Raw genomic sequence first — 23,456 nt, forward strand, 5'->3', positions numbered from 1 at the left:
TCTTTTTGGTGCACAGACAGTTAACCTTCGGACAGGCTCTTTGCCACTGTGCCTTCATCAATAATGTGACACAGGTGAAAGAGAAAAGTGTTTCCCTCATTGGCATGAACCTACAGGATCTCACATTTTTTGAAAATAATAAATATTTGTAAAAACTCAGGTTCCATTGAGTCGAGGAGCAATAATATGCCCTTGAAACTGGGGTCATTCTGGTACCAAAAATAGGCCCGTACACCAAAATAAAAGTCGCCATCATTAGCAATCCAGATAGCTAAAAAAGTGGCCCATGTTCGCATATCAGTCCAGTTTGAACTTGTAAGAACAAGCTGCTTGGGAATTTTGCAAGGTATGTGAGACCACTGCCATTGTGTTTGCTGTAGGCAATGTGTGTGGTAATACCAGGGAAATCAACAGTAAAACTCGTCCCTCCTGGCCAAGAATAGGTCAATAAACTGCTAACAAAACAGCCCACACACTTACTTGTCAGACCAGCCCATTGGCTACTGTCTGATTGCTCCATAGGCCAGTCGGACCCTGCTTGAAATGGTAATTGCCAAATTGCGGAGTATTTCTAAATGTTTAGCAAAACTCATCCCAAAACTCTAAATATACTTGATTGAGCTTCAAATAAGTTGGATCTAGGCTAAGTAACTAGGAAATGTTATTACTTCGTTTACTGTCAAGTATGCTTTCCACAATGCAAATGATGTGATTTTTATTCCTTGTAAATATGCTATCTGCTTCATTGACAATTTCAGGCATGGCTGGTGCAGGTAAGATTGGTGAGCCGGGGCAGTGGCAGGGCAGAGATGTCGACAGATGATGATGAGGGAAAATAACATTTAAAAAAGAAACTACTTACCTTGCGCTCATTACATCCCCGACTCTGCGATTCGGCGAGCACAAGGTAAGTATTTTTTTTTTGGGGGGGGGGGGGGGTCGTCGTCCTCTGGCAACTCCCCCTCTACCCTACTGCTCTTACCACCACCACTGCATTCAGTAACACCATTTAATTTTATAGCAAACAATGTATCCTTTTTCTCTTTCACCTTCTGATAACATACTCAAATTAATGTTTATGGCGCTGTCACCCAGTCTTTGAATTCAAGTGTGCACTGTTAGCTGACTGTTAGATGCCAGACAGGAAGGGATGTAGCTGAGTCAATTGAAGAAGCTGAGTTGAGGAGAGAGGAGCGAGAAAGGAGCAGGGAGAGGAACAGGTGACCGCATGGCCCAGTGGCCTGGCTTGGGAGCCTCAACCTCACCTCGGCCTTCCCAGGATACAGCTAGTGGGAATCAACACTGCTCAAGGCTAAGCCTGGCAGGCTACAACGCTGGCCCAATGTTGCGGTAAGCAGCGACCGCGCTTATAGAAGCAGCCACGGTACAGCCTGGTACAGCAGCCACGGTACAGCCTGGTACAGCAGCCACGGTACAGCCTGGTACACCTAAAAGATCATCCACTGGTGTCCTAACCCTGGCAGTCTCCCGACCTATAACTCCTGATGGTGGTGATGAGGTGACAGCTTGATTTACTTCACACTAAAGATGCATGGTGAGTTCCCTTTCACCAGGCAATGTTCCTGTCTTGTTTTAGAATATTTTTCTGTTTTTCTTTCTTTGCCATATCCACTAGTAATCTCGTGCCTACTTCTCTGACTGTCTACTCTTCCCATTTCTCCCCAGGCACAGATTACTATTAGTTTTTGTCTAATTCGTCCATTATAATTGCACCACAATTATTTTCATTAGGAGCGAATGTGATTTGTTTACAGGAAACTTGGTGTATTGGTATGTTGGCTCTCTCTAAGGATTTTTATGTCCTGGAAGTCCCTGCTGCCCCCTCTAAGAAAGGCCATGCTAGGGGGGGGATCGCTTGTTTATTATCTAACAATTTGCAGTGGAGATTCACCCATTACACTGACCCTAGTAAACTTTTCCAGGCGATAACCATTGAAAACCTGTTTAGCAACGGCATCAAATCGCCTATTGTAATTATAAATGTGTACATTCCTCCAGAAGAGCGTTTTAATGTGATATTGAAGCAGTTATTTGGTTATATTGAGAAAATTAAAAATGTTTCAATTCCTCCCGAAATTATGCTTGTGGGAGATTTGAATTGCAAAATCTCTAACGCCAGCTTAAAACTATTTAGGAATAAATTTAAAGAAGAGGTGCATTTGGTTCCTCAAATACTCTTTCCTGATAAGCTAGTGACAAATGAAAGAGGGAAGATCTTATTAAAAGAATTAGCGGCCGTTGATGGCCTTATTTTAAATGGGAGATTCCCTTCCGACGTGCCCGCTAAATTTACTCACAAATCCCCTTTTGGGTCGTCTATCTTGGACTATGCTATTGCTGACTATGGTTTGTTTCCTTTTATCCAGGATCTTAAGATCATACCTACTTCTATGAGTGACCACAGCATAATGTTTATAACTATTTCTTTAAACCCCATGTCCACTGTACCCTGGTCCCTTAATGGCAGTGATGTTGCCTTCCATACTTCATCGGGAAGGTGTGTCTGGAATTCTTCCGCCATTAATGGGATACAGGAGTTTTTATCTGATACTCTAGTGGTGTTAAGTGAGTGGCGTGGTAACGAAATAGAATATTTTGAAGAATTTATGCGAAACATCATCTCTTTTGCTAAAAAAACTCCCCGACCTAGCAAAAGGGTAGTGGTCCCTAGTACACTGCGTATCCTGAATAAGGAAATAAATAAGCTAGTCCGACAACAATATGTAGATAGAGTCACGGAACGTGGAAATGAAATTTCCAGGCTAAAGAGAAAGAGATCGAGACTTAAGTTAAAAATTAAAAAGGCAAGTCAGGACGAGGTCTGGATCAATTTGAGGGAATCTGTCACTCAGGGTAGGATCAGAGAATTTTGGGCAATAATCAGTAAGGGATGTGGCTCTAGACTAAGTCCCTCCCCTATCCCTATAGCAGAAGAGGTATGGATCTCTTATATTCGGGACCTGTATGCGGGGAACGGGATCCCAGGGGATGATATCGTTCTAGATGTCACTCCTGATGGACTCATTTGTTACCCCACAGAAGGAGAAATTGAGATGGCAATAAAAAAGATGCGCGTCTCTGGGGCAATGGGCCCTGATGAACTCCCCATGACGGTCCTGAAACAGGATCCTGCAAGGTGGAGTAAAATTCTGTATCCCTGTTTAGAGCCTGTTTTTTGTCTAATATGGTACCTGCCTCCTGGAGGGGAAGTATCCTGGTCCCTATTTTTAAGAAGGGAACAAGGGATAGCCCTAGCAATTATCGGCTGATTGCTCTCCTCGACTCTATCGGAAAGGTTTTTGCGAAATGTCTTCTGCAATCCCTTTCCGATTGGGTAGAGGAGTATAACATTCTGCCCCTTGAACAGACGGGCTTTCGTAGGGATCACGGTACGTTGGACAATCTCACCGCGCTGCATGTGGTGACAGATAAATATGTCCAGGTGAGAGGAGGGGTCGTGTATGCTGCCTTTATTGATTTCTCCACGGCGTTCGACAAAGTTGATCGTGGGACGCTGTGGAGAAAATTGGCAGCGCTTGGTCTCCCTCCCTATTTGTTGGAGGTGGTGCGGGCTCTGCATACTGAGACTTGGTGCAGGGTCCTGATGGGGGGCGAGAGGGGAATTTCTTCTGTAATTCCATCTAAGAATGGTCTAAAGCAAGGATGCTTATTGGCGCCCCTCTTGTTCTCCTTGTACACGGCAGATTTACCCGCCGTTGTGTCCGCTAGCGAGGGCATCGCTCCGGTGGTGGGGGGGACCTCCATATCTTGTCTGATGTATGCCGACGATGTCCTCATGCTTGATCTGACCCCTAAAGGACTTGCAAATCGGTTACATGCCGTTCATGCTTTTGCTGTAGCCCATTGCATGAAAATTATTATCGCCAAAAGTAAGGTGATGTGTATAGCCGGTAAAAAGAAGTGCCGCTCTGTAGATTACGATTGGCACATTGGGGGCAATAAACTGGAGGTTGTGAAGTCCTATACTTTCCTGGGAAAAATTATCATGGCTAATCTAAGTGAGAGGCTCCATATTGAGCATTGCACGCGCAAAGCTCTAGCCCATGGCAAAGGTCTCAAGTCTCTATACCTAGCAACGGGGAAGCGACACTTCCAGAGTTTATTGGAGGTATATAGATCAAAAATCCCCGCAACAATTCTGTATGGTATTGAACTTATAGAAGTTAAAAATTGGGCCTTTTGCCATAAGATTGAGGGGAAACTTCTTAGAGCTCTCTCTTCTCTTAATACTGCATGCACTCTGGCCGCTTGTAGACTTGACTTTGGCATTAGGAGTAGTTGGGTACAGGGATTATGTGCCCTGGTGAGATGGGTGGCCTGCCTTGCTAGAGCAAAAGAAGGGACGATAAGAGCTCTTATCCGTAGTGAACTACTGGGTAATTTTAATGAGTTTTCCCAACTGGTATGTAACTTTAGAAAAGCGGTAGCCCTACTAAAACTAGATGAAAACGTTTTGTTTTCGTATTCTCCCCCGCAGTTAAAACTTGCTTTAAAAGCTGCCTCTTGGGACTTAAGTTTTCACTCAGACAAAAAGCTTATCTGCGGTAAAAGGAAGGTTGACCTCCTTCTTGACTCATATGTGATGAAGCAACCTCAAACCTATGCTACATGGAACCTGCCGCATGGTATCCGTAGATTTTGGTTTCTTTTACGTTATGACTTAATCCCTTTAAATCTACTGTTATCCAAGTGGTATGGCTCCTCTGCCTTGTGCAATTTATGTAAATTGAATATCCAGGACTGCACGCATGTCTTATTGATCTGTCCTGTGCTGCGTAAATTGCGCACTAGATGGTTAAAAGTTATTTGTCTCCGCCTCGGCATTGTCACCTTAAGTGGTTTTTTGCATGCACTTTATTGCCCTCCTAATGAAATGTTCTGCTTCTATATTTTTAATTTTTTTAAAGGGTTTTTAGCTATTTATTAATATGTCCTGGATGATGCTTTGACTTTCCGATTTTTGTGTAGTAGTGACCTGTATGTTAGCTTGGTATTTAATTTTATTGATGTAAACGGTATATCTTCTTTGTGTATTTGTAAATGCATGTGTTTTGTTTTATTTCTTGTATTTTTGTGTAATTTATGTGGCCCTCTTTGAGAGCCAAAACATAATAAATAAAATTGAATTGCACCACAAAAAAAATGTTTTCCTCTGTAATAGCCATACTGGAATCCGTTGCACTTTCTTCTGAGGATTGCCTTCCTGGATGAGGAGTACTAATAAAAATCTGTGGTTTCGATTTTTGTCTATCTTTCGAAAACGTTTGAAATATATGCATGCTGTTAATAGATGGCTAAAATGTGTATGTTTGTGAGTTAGGCCCACAGTCATAATAAAAATAAAGTATTGGAAACTGTTGTATAATTCAGAAATTTGAGGACCAATTAAAATATTCACAAGTTTTGACTACCTCACCCGATGCTAGGAAGTATCAAATGATGCGATTTTACAATTTTCTCTGCATGTCGTCTGTGGTTTCTCCTTCCAATTTCTTTTATTTAGAAGTTAATATCCACCTTCTTTCCTGCATATCCTGCAATGGCCTCTTCCTCTCTACATGTTCACCAAGCTAAGGCCATTATGATACAATGCATGAGACTAACAGTACCTAAAGTTGGTAATTATTGAAGCCTTATATCTCAAGGGTGAGATGATTGGTATTCTTCAGAGCGCAGTTTCTTTAGCTGACAACAATGGTACGTGTATCGATGAATATGTGTAAGAAGTAAACTCTGCCTGACAGGTGCTTTCAGCGAAGAGAACTGATTTTGAGAACATTCTCTGCATCCAACTCTTTCATTTTACATTTCCAAACAAATTAAATCAGATTTTCTTGAACGAACAGCTTTATTACCAAAATTGTTCCTCCACAGAAAGGTAAATGCTTTCCCAATGATATCATTTTCATTGCAGGTATCTTTTGTGCAGCTTTTTTGAAACTGGATAATATCAGATGAATATCTTAAAAAGCACTAGCAGCTTTTATGATACTTATGCTTTTCGTGCTATCTTAACTTCACAGATAGCATGAAACTAAGCAATTTGTAGAGCATAGTTTGCGAGAAGGAATATTTTTTAAACAGTAAAGGAACATACTATGAATTGCTGAGAATCAGAATAAATTCAGATTATGTTTTTAATAAAATAAAAGCGAATATGTAGAAGAATGTACACACTAAGGGCCAGATGTACAATGCATTTTACTGGTCGAAAACGGCCCATTCATTTTCAAATGTATAAACTCTATTTTGCGAGTCAGTAACTTATTACGGATTCGCAAAATAGGGTTTGCAAATAGCTATCAGGAAGGGGCGTGCCAAGGGCGAGTTGTACTGGTATTTAAGAATATTTTGTGCTGATGAATGTGGTCGCAAAAGATTTGCGTTTACCACCAATTTCGAATTGGCGATAAGCCCTTCGCAAACCTTCCCTTTTATGAATGGGGTGCCAACATTTTTTCTGAGCAGTCACGGACCACTGCCCACTCTCAAAAATGAAAAGAAACTTTTTATTTTTATTTTTGAAAAACATCCCAATATCCTTTAAGGAAAACAGGTGGTATTTAAAAAAAAAACAAAAAAAATGCTTTCTTTAAAAAGCAGTACTAGATATGGGGGTCTGCTGAATCCCTGTGAGTGCCGGCCATTCCCAATGGGCCACAAATTGCGACTTGCCTCATGAATATTAATGAGGCATTTATCTTGCGGCACATTTGCAAACAGTGTCTCAGATACTGTTGTACATCAGGCTTTGCGATTTGCAAAATGCGAGTTGTAAAAATCGTAATTTGCGAGTCACAAACCTTGTTGGTTGTACAGATATGATCTATTTTAGAATACACACTATTTGGCAAATTGCCATATTATAGTGTGATTGGAGTATCTTTTTGTGAAATATATATAATTTGCCTGCAGTCCCTAATATGTGCTATATGGTTGACAGGGCCTGTAAGTTAAATTTCACTAGTGTGATTTAGCACTAGTGTATTTTGCCACTACTAAAGTGACAAAGCAAAGCATGTCTTCAGGCCTGCCCCTGCCCCTGAGTATGCAGTTTTAAAACTGCAAACTCAACCTTTCATAATAAACCTTTTGCCAGGCCTAAATCTTCCTTTTTAATACTGTTATGTGCCCCCTAATGTACTCTCTAAATTTCCACATGTTAAGGTGCATGATATTTAATAAGCAGGACAGGTGTTCTTAGGTTTTTCATGTCCTGGCAGTGAAAAACCTTGAAAGTCACTTTCCCTGTGGCAAGACTGACTCTCCAACGAAAAACACGGGGTGACATTATAACACCTTACACTCTATAACGTTGGTTTGAGAATCGCTAGAACCATCATTCAAGGACTCAAATTAATAGAAATTAAAATCCAATCTGATGGTCAAGTCATAATTTAAATTACTATTTTGAAAATGTCACTTATGGAAAGTTGGCATTTTCCTAAAGCCTCTACTATCCTTTTCGGAGCTAGTCCCCAACTGTCATCTGACAGACTGCTGAAAAGTGTGAATGGCTCGCAGGAAAGGGAACAAAAGGGTCTTGGCAGGGAGGAGGTGAGACCTCCTCCTGACGGGATGGCCTGTGGGATGTCCCAACAACTGCATAAGCTTCAGGGGCATCTCATGTGATAAGCATATATAACTCACACCTATGCCTGATGTTGTTATTGTCCAAGTAACCAGTGTGGCACCATTCTCAGTGGTGGGAAAACCTGTTTCGGAACTGGTTTTCAGAGGGCATTTCTCATTTCCTTAGACACAGCTCAGGGGTGTTCCCAGAACTCTGACTAGGGAAAAAAGATTCTGCTAGTTTTTATTTAGGCAGAGTAGGTCATTGTGGGATCATTTAGGGTCTAACCCCCAGGAAATTATGTCAAAGTGGGCAGCGTTGACCCTGGAAACTTTTTTTCCCTATTGGGCAGGGAGTTCCCCCCCACACAAAAGCTAGTGCCATACATAAAGGTGGCACCTCTGGATCCGTTCTTCCGAAGAATGCTGGACCTGAGGAAGAAAGATGAAGAACTGCACTTGTTGGACTCCTTTGGATTTTGGAAAGAGGAGTGCACCAACCATAACCTGATTAGAGATACACCAAAGGCTGGATATGCTCCCACTTAAACCCACGACAGAAGAGTGGACACCAAGGGCTAGTTGGCTAGCCTCCCTTTAAGCTACAGGGACACAAAAGCAGTAAGAAGCCCACCTTCCTGAAAATCCCAACTGACCAGTCCAAACGGGACTTGACTTAGGCCTTGCTGGTGGATTCCCCTGGAGTAAGTCCAGACCCACAAGTGGTGTTGATAAGGGCCTGGGTCCCTTAGATAAATGTCAGAGCGTACTCCTCTGGCCTAACTGTAAAGGTGGGACTTAAAAACGTTTCCAAGGATTTTTGTCAAAGAGCCAGAGGATTCCACTGGACAGCCTCTGAGCTGCAGGCACTGACATTGCACTGCTGGTGGGACTCAACTTGATGGTTTGTTCCTCTCAAAGAATCCTGAATTCCCCAAAATAATTGAAATCCGAAGGCAGAAATCTTCACTGGGTGAAGGCAGCAAAAGCACCTGCCTGACAAGGGGCCCTTCATTGGCCATAAACTTCAAATTTCTCCCACTTGAAGCTTTTCCCACTAAAACCCAACATCTTCACTGGAAGTTAAACTGATGGCTATATGGCCTCATAAAACCCATTTTGGCCACAGTCTGATGCCTTGCCCCGCTGAGGATTTTCAATTTCAAATCCATGGACTTTCTCAAAAGATGAACTTTTCACGCGAGTAGCCTGATTCCTATATTTAAGTCACACAGTCAAGATTCATTTTTTAATTTGAGCCGGTTTAGTTTGACCCGATAACCACAGTTGGTGGCTTGTGCTTTTTGGTTAATTACATTTTACTCTATTTTGTTTTGGTAATGATTAATGCTTTGCACATTTCTCCTTTCTACTCTGTGCTCTATATATATATTTAATACGATAGCGGAGCACTCCTTAAGTTTTTCAACCCTATGCTTATCTTCTTACTCTTTTAATACTCTTGTTTTAGCGTGCAGCAGTGGAGTCACGCTACCTCAACATGCCTATTCATAAAAAAACAACTGTATACAAGTCAATCAGACTTTGCAACTGCGCACTGTTGCTAAATGCTGTCCCAATAGGATAATCATACAATCAGATCATAATTTCTTCACAATACGTTTTCTATTTTAACACAAATTGAAACTTCGGAAATATACCATAAACAGATAAAGTAGTAAAGTAAAGTAAAGTACGTAATATTTTATTTTGTATATGATTAATTAAAATCTTTACAAAAATATAAAACGCCATATGACAGTACAAATGATTTAAAATACAGCAGTTACTATTGTCAATTCAAGGTTGTTATTAAGTCCCGATGAGTCTTTCAGGTGTGCTTGAATCTTTCCTTCATTAAATCAAAGAACTTCACAACCTGACAATTCAGTTTAATATCACTGGAGGAAAAACACAGTTTGACTGCCTGCCTACAGGTCCGAACGGCATGTGATCTAAAAAAAGGTAGCAACAGCTTATGCCTCAGGTCCATTAGTCTCGGGCAAATGCATATCACATGGATGATGTCCTCCTTGCCAGATTTACACAGGCGACATAGGGCCGAGGCGTGAGTTCTCTCCCATGGCGGCAGGTGCGGTAATATCGGGATAGCTCCAAGGCGCAGTTTCAGGAACTTTTCTTTGATTTTTATTTTCATCCCGATATTAGGATATGCCTGTGGCCGAATTTTGCCGAAATCTCCCACCGTTTCTCCATCCATGCGCCCTGTTGGCTAGGTCTTTCTTATCTTCTATTGCCGAAATTATTCAGGCAGATTTTTTTGCCAACTTTTTGAAGGACTGGTGATCTATGGCGGTTTCCCAAATATCGGATAAGCCTAGCACATCAAGAGATCCAAATAGGTAGTCCCTCGGCAGTGAAGTGCGACATCTAAGTAGCTCTTCCCAGACGCTGGCATTTAAGGAGTCAGGATCTGCATCGCGAATCTTGCGCCAGTTAGTTACATATGCACTCCGTTTTTCTAGTGTTTGTTTGACCACCACAAATTCTAAACAAATTTGGGCCGGAGACGCTTATTCGGGAAGATTGAAGATGGCCCTGTAACAATTGGCTATGACTGTGTCTAGCAATACAGCATCCTTCCCATGCAACGATTCACTCCCATAGGTGAGCGTTGGTTGAAGTTTCGCTCGGAGGATTTCAAGGAAGGGTTTAAGGGTGAGGTCAGGGAGTTTAGTCTTTAGTGATTTCAGTGCGAGGTGGGTCATTGTTGCCTTCCCTCGGATAGACTGGAGCCGAGGCCTAGACGTGTTCTTAGAATCCAACATGACGCCAAGGTACTTGTATGTGGCTACCCGTTCAAGCTTTACTCCGTTCAGGTACCAACAAGGGATCCTTTTCTTCCTGTAGTTCACTGTCATTACCTTAGATTTGTTGAGGTTTATTTCTAGGGCATTCTTTACCGAGAAGGCATGGGTACAATTCAAAAGATGCTGAAGGCCTATTGGCGACCGGCTTATCAGCACTAAGTCATCCGCATATAACAGACTAGGGAGGGTGCCGTTTCCTAGCTTGGGCGCATGATTGCGGCATTTGTCAAGTTCTTCCGGTAAGTCCGAAATAAACAGGTTGAAAAGAATTGGCGCTAATAAGCACCCCTGCTTTAGTCCTTTAGTTGTCCTAATCTGCTTCGAGAGGAGCTGGCCAGTTCCAAGTTTAATTTTAACCCAGGTGTTAGAGTGGAGCAGAATTAGGACATCTAGGAGATGTTTCGGAATGCCCTAATTGCATAGTTTTTCCCAAAGTTTGTTTCGGTCCACATGGTCGAAGGCCGCAGTGTAATCAATAAATGAGAGGAATAGCGGTAGCTTGGTGGTTTTGGCTTCGCCCATCAGTAAGGACAGGGCCATGATGTTGGTTGTTGTCCCTTGGCCTTTACGGAAACCTGTTTGATTGGGAGGGATAATGGCATTTTCGGACGCCCACACCGATAGTTCTTCCAGAATGAGACCGCTGAAATATTTTGCTTCTATATCAAGCAAAGCTGTTTGTATATCGGACTAGTGATGGACCCATGCCAGGAGTCCGGAAGGGATAAAGTAAGTCTGGCCTCGTTAAAGACCTGACCCAAGGATGCACTCCAAAAGGCTACGTCAGATTTGTACAACATGGGGGGGATTCCATTCGGTCCGGGGGCCCTATTCCGTCGTCCCTTGGTGATTCGCCGCCCGATTTCTGCTGGGGTGTATTCCTTGAGACCTGTCTCCATGTTCTTTATAGGTCTTCCTTCCCCTTCTAAATGTTCTGGTTGTGGTAAGGTCATACCCTTAAACTCCCCCAATCCACACATGCTTGTCCCGCTTTGATTGCTGGAGTTACCATCACGACCAAGCTTTGTGATTTCCATGCAGGGGGTCTTTGTTGTCGTATCTCCTATATTGTCATTATTATAGTGTGACAATAAGTATTTGGTCCATACTTCCTCTGCTATGTGCGAATTTTGCCCCAGATGGTCAGGGTTCTGGATTCTTTTCACCATTTGCCAGAACCTAGAACTGTTTTTCTGCTTTCCTTCGTGGACAAGTTTCCCCCAAAGTTCTTCATTCCTTTGTTTTTGACTTACCCATTTCAGCCGTTTGAGTTGCTTTTTTGCTTCCCTCAGCACTACTTGCAAACTAGGGTTTTCCTGATCCTTTTGTATCCGCCTCAGAGTTTTTTTAATCAGGCGTTTTTGTGTTTTCATATCCAACCACATCTGTCTCGTGCTTGAGGGTCCCCTCACAAGGCGAAAATTGGTGGGCCTGGTACTATCCAGTTGTTTCCCGATGGTGATGATGAGTCATGCCAGACATTCGCCAACTTAGATGAGGAATGGATTTGGTGGAAGAGGGTTTTCGCAATTGAACCAAAAAGGTCAAGGTTGTCAAGACTACACCGTATCCGGTTTAAGTTTGCACTGACTTCTATTTCTGGGCCAATGTAGCGTTCTTTTTTCTCTGCCGAATTGGATTTTATCTCAACCACTAAGGGCAGGTGGTCGCTGAAATCACTCACGTCTATTTTAAATTAAGTTATCCAGCTGAACATGTCTAAGGACATGAACTTGTAATCCAAATGCGAGGATTGTGTGCTAGAGTGGAAAGTGGCTGCCGGTGGATCGTCTTCAGCTTAACGTCCATTTAGGACCCTTAAGTTATGGGTATTCAATTGCCAAAGAAGGTTTTTTGAGTGTTTCGTTAGGTTGTTATTTTTTGTTCGACCTTGCGGCGGCACGCCCCATGCTGTGTCTAACTCATAAGAGAGGTCAGTGCCTTGCTCATTGCTGATGAGAACCATGTTAAAGTCACCAGCCAGGATGAAGGTTTCTGACTCCCTGGAGTCCCTTATTTTTTGTAAAACGTGCCCCAGCTCTTCCACCGATTTTTGTTTCCATTTGGGGTGAATGTATGTGTTTATAATAATAACTTCCTGGTGCTGCTTTGTTAGAGGGAGTGAGAGCTTTACCACCTGTATGACACTTGGGGGTGTTATATGAAAGTCCAGAGCCCTAATTTCGCCTATTGTCGTTATAGAGGCGAATACCATCAATCCTCCTGAACCGCGGCCGAAGGTTGAAGTTTTGGTTGCTGGCGTACAGAGTGACGTAAATCCCTGTAGATCAAATACTTTATCTTCCCAAGTTTCTTCTATTAACAGGAGATCGAATGAGGTTAAATATTTTATGAGCTCCGGAACGTGCTTTTTATTAACTAAGCCATTGATGTTCCACGAACAGATTCTTGTGGCCCTCCGTACCACCATGAAGTTAACGGGCACTTGCCCATTCTGTCAAACATCAGCAGTCGTTGTCGCGATAGTACGCTGAATACATCTCCAATTAGGGTCTGTCGATAACGACAAGTTTGTATCTTGATTACGATATTGACCCCATTGGGGACTTTTAGTGTGTCGGTAACGTTGCCCCGGTGAGCAGCTCCTAGCTCCCTTTAATATTGAAGTGGAGTTTTTTTGAAGCTGAGGTTGGATGGAGGGTAAAAGCGGAGTTGGATAGCGGGGTTGCCTTTCCAGCTTCAAGGCAATTCCCCATTGCTGGAACATTGCCTCCTCTTCCAAGATTTTGTTAGCTATCTCCGGCAAAATCCAGGTAGTTTTGGTAATATCAGGCTGATGGGTTGAGGTGTTGGTTTCGAACCCTACTTGTAAAAGGTCTTTCGTGCTGATGTTTGCTAGATTTGTTGAAGAGTGCAGGAGTCTTAGTATGTTCCCCCTATTCAATGTGTCTTCATTCCCTCTGGATATATATTCTGGGATAAACAGAATTGAGGTTGGAATGCTCTGACATAGCACTTTTGTTGGAACCATCGGTGGGCTCTTGATGGCCTGAGAAGTTTGATCAAGGGCATGACTAGAGGATGATACACCTAAGGCGAGTGAGCCCCCGCCTTCGTCATTGTCTAGCTTCGTAGCCCAGAGGGCACTGTTTGTTTTCGGCTTGGGCTCAGGACAAATTTCCGAGGTCATAATCGTGGTACTGGTTGTTTTTGGCTTGGACTCCGAACGTGTCTCCGAGGTCGTGAACGGAGGGGTGGCGTTCCGCCTGTTTTTTGCGGCTTCTTCACCCGATTTAATTTTACTATTGTCCGGAGTCTGGCCTGGCTGGATTATTTTAAATTGTAGAAGTTTCTGTTTGGTGCATTTTTTTGATGTCATCTTCTTTGTGAGATTATGTGTTGATTTTAAGCAAGTGATGGGGACTCTGTTGGCGCGCTGTCTCGGGCTTCAGGCGAGGGGGACCGATGGACACTGGGTGACGGGCTCCGGGCATCAGTGTCTGAAACCGCAGTGGAAGGTGATAATTCTTCTATATTAAGCCTTGCCCCTATTAGGGTACGGTTCCTACCTTTCCTTTTGTTCTTTCTGCGGGACTTTGCGTTGGTTTGAGTCGGAGGTTCAGCTGTACTCGCGACAGTAATCGCTTCCTCTATTTCCGGTAGCTCAGTGGATGGAACTTGGGGCGGCAAGGTAATGGCTAGGCTCGGGTCACTTGGCAACTTGATCTCTTGCCTTGAAGCAGTTACCGAAGGAACTGCTGGAGGTATGTTGCTTTAATGGTCCCCTAGCATAGATGGTAAGGATGATAATTTATCTAAGAGGGGATCATAAGGGGGGGTTGGATGGTAGCTGAGTGATCTGCGAGGACTGCGTCTTGGCCCCTCCTTATTAGTCCATTTAGTTCCGAGATTTTCCAGTCAATTCCTGAAATTGACTCGGCCATTGACTGCAAGACGGTAAGCTGTAAGTCCATTTTTTGTGACTGAAAATCCAGGGCAGTGGCCGACTGTTGCAAGGTGCTTAGGATTGTGGACCATAGGGTATCCGGGACTGAATTGCCTAAGTTAGTGTCCCCTTCCGGTCTTGGGGAGGCATTGATAATCGGCTTCTCTTCGGGGGGGTTTGGCATTGTAAGCCACAACTAGTTCCTCCCACTCTTGCACCGAAATAGAAGACATATCATTGTTTCTGGAATTATTTGTAGATTGGGAGTCATTAAACTGCATCAATGTGCGTCGTTGAGATGCTGTTGACACCGTTGGTCCAATGGTTGGAGTTAGTTGTTCGATGATTCTGCTCAGGTTGCCTTGGGATTTTTTTACGGGGGTCAAAGGAAGTCCTAGTGATTGGGGCAAGGGATGCCCGCTTTCTTCTCTTATTAAAGCCATTGGGGGCTCCATTGGTGGCTCCGTACCTGCGCCTCGAGTTTCCATACCAGTGATTGCGTGAGTTGGGGAACTGCTAACTCGATGGAGGCCAGGCGAGTCTTCTCTTCCCACTTCCCTATGAACCATGGCCTTAGTTTCCTGAGACCTCTCTTGGCTACTCAAGGAAGATAAACCGTGCTTACTCGGTTGAGTCAAGTTAGAGATGGATAAGGTCTGCACACATATTGACTCAATTATTTCCGCTTCGTTTGCAGTACTCTGCTCAACCATATGGTTTTTCCTGACTGACCCGTTTCCCGGAAAGTTAGAGGTGGTAGTGTAAGCATGACTAGTTGTAGAGTTAAGTATAGCCATGTCCCCTGGGTCCGTTGGTGTTAATTGTGGTGGTATTGACGCGAGTATGGCTACCCCGCTGCTAGGTGAAGAAAAGCCATTTGAGCAGTTAAATGAGCCTGCTAGGCTCTGTGTTGTGTGGGTATCGACTGCTGCACCTTTTAGTAGTGGAGCTTGGAGGCCACTGATGTCCCCTGTCTTTGAAAATATGGCTGTCCCTGGGTCTTTAAGAAAGGAAAACTTTGTGTAGATCTTCGGCTGATACAAACATATCTTTTTCTTCGGTGGCATTCCGTCAATAAATACCAGGTTTTCTAGGGCTACTTGTAATGGCTTTTGTGCGGGCCTTTGTAAGTTGTGGAGGACATTAGTTGGACAAAGCGGCAAGGGGGCCAAGGATGCCTGGTGGTTTCTTTTTTTGAAGTCAATTTGGGTTAGAGGCTGGTTGAGTGACAACATGTCCAGTGATTCAATTGGGGATAGGGGTTGGTTGGGTGACGGTATGTCCACGACTGCTAGCGTACGGTCCTCTCCAGTGTTGTTGCACGCTTTGAGGTGAATAGCCTGGACGTGTCCTAAATTCGGTGAGGCGCTCAGCTCTAGATTGCCCTGTTTCCTTTTCCTCGTTTTGGATTTGGCAGGTAGTTTAGGCTTTGGTTCAAGTCTGACTGTTCCTAATCTCATTGCTCTGCCTCTTTGTAGTCCCTTGTTGTCCTTCGTTATACCCTCACAGGGATGCTGAAAATGGGAACAATTTGTCCGTGGGCCCCCGCGCCCAGCACCACGCTACACCTGGCTGCAATAACCGCTAATATGGAATTGGTAGTTTGTGTCGGTCTTAGTGGCAGGTAGTTTATGTTGTTTGTGGGCTGGGTGGGCTGGCTGGGCTAGATGGGATTAGGTAGTCTAACCGCTCGCTATGTGTGCGGCGTACAGTTCAAATCCGTGGCTGTTCCTCTCCTTCAGCCCACATATCTGCTTTGCTGCCCAGTCACTCCTCTTCCCAACCCAGATGATATCAGTGCTAGTAGTGAGAAGGACTTAATGGCTCCTCTCGTCTGCCGATGGTTCCTAGTCCGGGTTCAGGTATAGGGTTCAGGTGTTGTTTCCCAGCGTTCTCCCAGCGCTTGACTCAGCTGGGCTAGGTGCTCACACCTGGACGTGGCCTAGCTCTTTCTTGCTCCTTCCCCCCGAATTGAACTGCCTGATGATGAATTGTGAGATGTGGGTTTTGCCAGGTGCTGTTCCTCCAGCGCTGGTGTTGTTCTCACAGCGCTCGGCTCACCAGAGCTCAGCGCTCACACCTTGCGCCTTGCGCCGCTGGACTTCACCCTGATCCCCGATTTCAAAGTCTGCGGGCGGTCTTCGAGTGGCTGAGGCCGCATTGAGACAGCGTTGAGGCAGCGTTGGGAGGCGTTGTTATCGCAGCGCTCACGATACAGCGCTCACACCTGTCAACTACGCCTCAGCGGGGGAGGCAGTGGGAGGCCAGAAAAACCAAGATGACGGGCTCCCCCCTCCCGCTTCTTTGGCGGTGACGGTGTTGTTGTCACAGTGCTTGTGGAAACTGGCAGCGCTCACACCGCCATCATGCCTTACTCCTCACTCGTTGCTTCTGCTCCTTGATTTTTACCTCATGCACGCAGGGGCAAGGGCAGGGGCAGGGGCGGTAGGGGTAGTGAAAGCAAGCTGCTGACTCGGCGCTTGAGAGGCGCTTGAAGAGCACACCCACTGTTGTGCACTATGCTCACACCACACCACAAGCCACCCGCCTGTCTACCCAACTACCCGCACCTTCCCTGCCCTTGAGTTCCTACCTTGGAACCACACGTTGATCCTATCGGGATCGTGCAGGCTGCGGCAGATCTAATGATCTAATGCCTCGCTGATGCCTCGCACTCCGACGATTACGACTGCTCCGAGATGCCAATTGTTCAGCCCGCGGAGTTCTTAATGAGCGGTGGCAGGTAGGCAGGTAGACAGCAGGTAGGCAGCAGGTAGGAGCAGGTGGAGCGGCGGTCTCCGCATCCGTCCCGCTTCGGCAAGATTGGCGTTCTGGTGTCTCTCTGACTCCTGACTCCCAACAGATAATAAACATGTGAATATCTTTTGGTTCAAAAAATGTATTCTTTTAATTCTGTTGATTTCACAGAAATACTTGACATTCATTTGGTCTTGAATATATTCCAATTATACATTCATGCCCTATGCAATTCGGGCCTCTTGGCCTTTCTTCAGGGGATTAAATATGCAAATAATGAAAACATCAACTGTTACAAATGTGTTCAAAGTTCAGAGAGCTTTCCAAAAATTCCATTGGATAAGCTGATAGTCTTATTTCCCATGCTAGTGTGCCAGAATACTGTCCAAAATGTACCGTCCAAGGAATGAGCAACAGATGTATGAAAAAAAGATAAGAAACTGAACGTATTCACCAGAAAAAAGAATAAAAGAATAAGAAAGGAAAGGTCATAGCTCCTAGACCCCGGGAGTTCGTTCTTTGGAAATGATTTGTCCTATGCATTATTTTGAACAATCAGACACTTTTTTCCACTGCGACGTTAATACTTACACCTCACCAACATGGCGACCATGATTGAGGTTGTGTCACTCCCCATGCTCAAATCTGAATGGCTGCCAACACCTTAAACCAGGAAGTGTTGGCAACCCCCATGTATCATCGCAGTGATATCGCAAGTGTCAACGTCATTGTGAATATTGGTAGAAATGTAATAAAATATATCAATTATTCATTAATATGCATTTTTATTGAGATATTGAGATTGTGATACATGTTTTATAGAGTTATTTAGATAATGAGTTATCTGGTTTGACAGTTAGAATGAATTATATATTAATAATTTTTTATTGTGGTGGTGGCTATTGAATTCCTGTTTTTGCTTTCCGCTTACGCAACATAACCACGGGGATCCCGATGATCAACGTTATCGTGATCCCTGGCTCTCTCCGTGACAACAAAAAATAGGTTTTAAAGATGGTTTTTCTAGGAATACACTAGAAAAACATAAGTTTGAAGTGTACAGTAATAAACTGCTAGTATATAAAATACTGCAATATGTGTGCACATATGTATTTTTTCTAATTTATGGAAACGACATCGCAACATCCAGAATAACTGTGAAAAGGAGAAATAGGTCTTTAAGATGGAATTCAAAGAAACTGTGTACCAAAACATGAGTTTAAACATGTGTTTAAAGAAGCATGCTTATAGTAATATGTGTGGTGCAATATTTAAAATGTATTCTTTTTGTTAATATTTTTGGATGTGCTGGTCGCCGTTAAATGTGTGCTTTCAGTTTCTGTTTCAGCAATGTCTCTGCAACCATTGCGACGTCATCACACAGATTGTTAAAAACAAAAAAATATCTTTTTAAAGAAAATTAACAATACTTTGGGTACTAGAATGATCCTGACAAGAACATTGTGTTGATTGTGTGTATATGACAGTTACACATAAGAACGAATGCCGAGTTTCAGGTTACTTAGAAACACGTCTGTAAAGTGCACTCCATCAATTCTACAAATTGCATGCATTCCAAAATGCAGACTGTTGTTATAGATACAACCCATGCAGTGGTCTCTGAAGAATGCACACACAGTTTTATTAAAATGTTTCTTGGCTTTGTCAATCTGTGGACAGAATTGATTTGACCACTTCCATTTCTGTCTTTGGCCTATATTAGAGTACACCAAGACAGTGTGAGGGCAAAGCTGCATCAGTTGTGCTAAGGTATCTTCAATTAGAATTTCTAGCCCTCCCCCAGTCAAATCAAATCAAAATTTCTTTATTCGGTTTCCATATTAGAAAAACCATAAAAGTTCATATTTAAAAATCTCATATAATAATAAATCCATACTAATATTATGAAGAGAGAGCTCAAAACTTTGAGGCGGGTAAGCTCCGGAACCACAGCGCCAACCTGAACACCCAATACAGCGTTGGAAAGGAGAGTATCAGCAGATGGACATAGGCTATACACCAGCCCAACATATACATTAGAAGGGAAAAAGAACGTTTGGGAAAAAGTAGTCTGTTGTGGGCGTGTGCGTTATGCTGGGGGCGTGTGCATAGAGCGAGGGGCGCGGCATTCGTTAAAACCCAACCCTGCTGAATTATACCGCTTGCGATGGGCGCGCCATTTGTCAAAACCCAACCCTGCCAAAAGCCAACCCTGCTGAATTATACCGCTTGCGTTGGGCGCGGCATTCGTCAAAACCCAACCCTGCTGAATGATACCGCTTGCGAGAAGCGTTGTGCTGGGGGCGTGGGCATAGAGCGATGAAGGGCGTGTGCATACAGCGATGGGCGCGGCATTCCTCAAAACAAACAAACAAACATGGATTCCACTGCTTGCGAGAAGCGGAAGTTGCATTTGCCATTAGACGCGAGAGTTGCATTTGGCATTGTTGGCCGTTGACGTCGTGTGGTGCGTCTAAGTGGCGCAACAGCGGACAAACTCGTTCGCGGCTGCCGCGTCGCCTGGAGCGGACACACACGTTTGCATATTGCGGCAAGGACAACAAACAGAAGAGCACACGCTCACCTTCAGCGGTACCGAACGAGGGCTTCTGAGCGGACGCACAGGCAAGTTTTGAAATAAATTTGCCTTGCCTATTACAACCATTGCAGAGATTCTATTTCATCCCCGGACAACGTTGGGGCGGGCAGCTAGTAGTTACATAAAATTAGAAGACAAGCATATCATCATAAAAATATCTTGGTATTCAAAGATAATATTAAAAACATTCATATGGTCATTTGGGTACAAATCAAGAAGACAGTATAGCCTAAGGGAATATGTACAGCGCTATTCCTATAGTAAGTTAGTCCTATGTATGATACAGAACTTCAGAAATGTAACAATATTTGTCGCCATGAGTTGCAACACGATAAGGGCAGGACGACATTGACGAAGACCTAAAAATGTAGAATTGGAATTATCTAATGCTTCTCGGTTCTTTATAAAATTTACAAAAAAGGACCTCCCCCAGTCAATGTGCCTAGGTCATTCCCATCACAATGCACAACCATGAGGTGATGAGCTCTGCAACCCACAGTGGATTTACCCAAAGCCATCAAATGATGAAATTTTAACATCTCTGGCCAAACCAAGCAATCTCCACATTTGGCAAACCCAGGTCCATGTCAATACTTCTGTTTTTTGCAGCCTGATTAGCTCAGTAGACATAGCTGTGACCCACAATCCACACTCTAGGCATTTTGATGTGAAGGAGCAATAGCAGCCAGGAGAAGGCTGGAACTGAATGAGGTAGTTTTACAAATGAAAAGAAGCAGGTAAAATGGAGGGGGGTTTTGTAGGAAAAAATATGTATTTCATTGTTTTATTGGTGGCTGTCAGCATGAAAGAGAATACAGTTAGTTAGTGTATTGGATGCCTTAGCAGGAAGTCTTATCATTGGCTGTTGTTTTAAAAACGAAATGTTATACTGAAATGGATATGCTTTTGAATCTGTGTAGTGAACCACACCTGCTGTATCTCATTCGGCAGTAGCATGTTCCTTCTAGAAGGAGCTGTAAACTTGTGACCTACTGGTTCCACTGGGTTGTTATTATTACTGTTAATAGTCTATTGGGGAAGGGTGTTAAAGTGACTGAACGTTTTTATAAAATGTTGAGGAGTGACAACACAATTTAAGTAATGGCATGCTTTAATTTCCAACTCAGGACTATGTAATAAACTGTTGTGTAGTATCATTTTTTTTTAAATGAATCTAGATATAGGTTTGAACTCTGATTTCTTTTCTCATGATTTCTCCACGATAATCGCGTATACATCGCAAAAACACATAGATAGGAATCTCCTTTTGAAAGGGAGAAAAAGGGTTAACAGATACTAACCATTCACAAGTGGAAATAGTGGTCTAAAATGAAAGACATGATTTCATTTGCTGCCTTTCTCATGACCATGGAGTCCAAAGTTGAAGAGGTTGCTTTGTATGAGAGTGGTGTACCATTCTTGTACTTTGTTTTTTACAAATCCTACCAGTATCAAAACTATCCAGAAAGAGCTAAAACAACAATATCATCTACACTGGTATGTTCATAACTTTTTAATCCTTTATAAAAATTACATTAGAAATTAAGATGAATATGGGAGTTTGATAAAAAAGAGTTTCACAGTGATATGAAAAAATATATCAGATTAACGGTATCGATTAGAGGGTATGTGTTTAGGTTAGTGGCAAATGTTTTGGGAAGTAAGAGAAAAATGAATTAGTCGCTATGTCACAGCACACATTTCCCCACTGTGCGGGCAAATTCTACACATGAGCAAATCGGACGGCCCCTAAGCCATCCGACGCACACGCCCACCGTGACGTTGGACGGCCGGGGGCTGTCCGGCATACGGAAGAGGTTGGTGCCTCCATTTCGTTGTGTACTTTATTGAAAAATAATAGTACAATATTGTAGAAAGTTGCAATGAGGAACTAAGAATGTTTTAAATATCCAAACACCATGAAAAGAAGAGATACATCTGTCATTTGCATTCTGGGAGTTGTAGTACTTTTAGTAACATTATCAAACAGGAGTAGTGCATTCACAAATAAAAGATGAAAACATGTTGTCTGTCTGTATATGAATTATAAGGAAGTAATACTTGTTAGGTATATATTGGAAGTGTTTGTAAATGGGTTTTTAACTTATATGATCGCTTTGCATATGCTTAGATGGTGAGATATGGTTCTTGTGGTTGCAGATACTACAGTGGGACTTTTGAGTTCACTGAAAGATGCAGAGAGGTATATATTTTTGGAAAGATGGCTTGAAGGTGAACATCTATTAAGAAATTGCATATGTATTTACATGGTGATCTATGTTCAGTAAGGAGAGGAAAATTATGTATATGGTGAAAGTGGTATTTTTTCTTTAAACAGGGTTTGTTTAAAATTGAGAAGGATTAATACTGCAGAGTGCTTTGAGAGTTCTTGTGCTAGCTTCATGAGGAGTGTAACTTTTTCAATGTTTTTTTACGTTTTAAAAACTTACTGATGCATGTGGACGCTCAGTAACAAAGCAACGTATGCTCCTAGAGAGCCATGTATGCAATTATATACCAAGTGTGATATCTATACCCTCACTCACACATAGCTCAGTAAAAAATAATATATACCGTAGTTTGATACTGACAGAAGGAGATGAGTCAGATATATAGTCACAACTGTTCTGTATCTAACAATATTGAAGGTACTTTCACAGCCAGTCAGACAGTGGTCAGGGACTTATGCAATCACCCAACCACTAGTGAGGCAGTCCTCGAATCAGTGATTCAGTATCCATGGAGGTATTGAATTACCTAGACACTACACATGCCTCAAATCAGGTAGGCAGAAATGATGTAGTCATTGAACTAAGGAGGCACTACCCATACATTCATCTAATCACCCAGATACTAACCATTTACTTATGCATTGAACAACGCTGTAACTATGTAGTCATTGTAACACTTACGCAGAAGCTATGCAGTCATCTGAACACACACTTATAACCCAGACAGTCATTGAAATACCGAGGCACGCACATGAACTCATGCAAACACTCAGGTACTACTCATGCACTCATCTATTTACCTAGAGAGTGCATTGTAGTAAACCTGTTATTCACCCAGTAGCTATGCATTCATTTACTTACTGAGAGAATGCTCTTGCAGTAATACAATCACCCAAGCAGTACATTTACTTTCATCCAATATTTCAAGCTTTAACAATGGAGTCATGCAATCACTCACACACTAGTCATGCACTCATGTAATCAGCCAGGCACTATTGATGCCCTTAATAAATTATCTAGGCACAGCCCATGTAGTTATCTAAACACCCAGGCACTACCTGTTCACTGAACCAAAAACACACGGGCAGCAACCATGTAGTCCTGCAATCACAGAAACACTTGTCATATACTCATCCAATCTGCTAGGTGCTATGCATGTACCTAAACAATTAGGTAGGCACTGTCTATGCACTCCTGTAATCATCTAGGCACTAAAGTTACACTCATTTAATCATCCAACCAATTTTTATGCATGTATTGAATTATTGAGCCATTAGTCATGCACTTATCTAATGATTCAGGTACTACACATGCACTCATCCAAACACCCTCATAGTAGTGATATACTCATGCAAACAAGCTGGCAGTAACTATGCAGATATGGAATGAGCAATGGAGTTCTGATATACTCAGGGAATCAGCTAGCCATTACCTGTACCCTCAAAGAATCACCTAGGTACTATCTGTGCATCAATTCAATCACCCAGGGAATATTCATGTATTCAAATAAATGTTTT

This window comes from Lissotriton helveticus, chromosome 12 (genome assembly GCF_964261635.1).
Source record: "Lissotriton helveticus chromosome 12, aLisHel1.1, whole genome shotgun sequence".
NCBI classification, from domain to species: domain Eukaryota; kingdom Metazoa; phylum Chordata; class Amphibia; order Caudata; family Salamandridae; genus Lissotriton; species Lissotriton helveticus.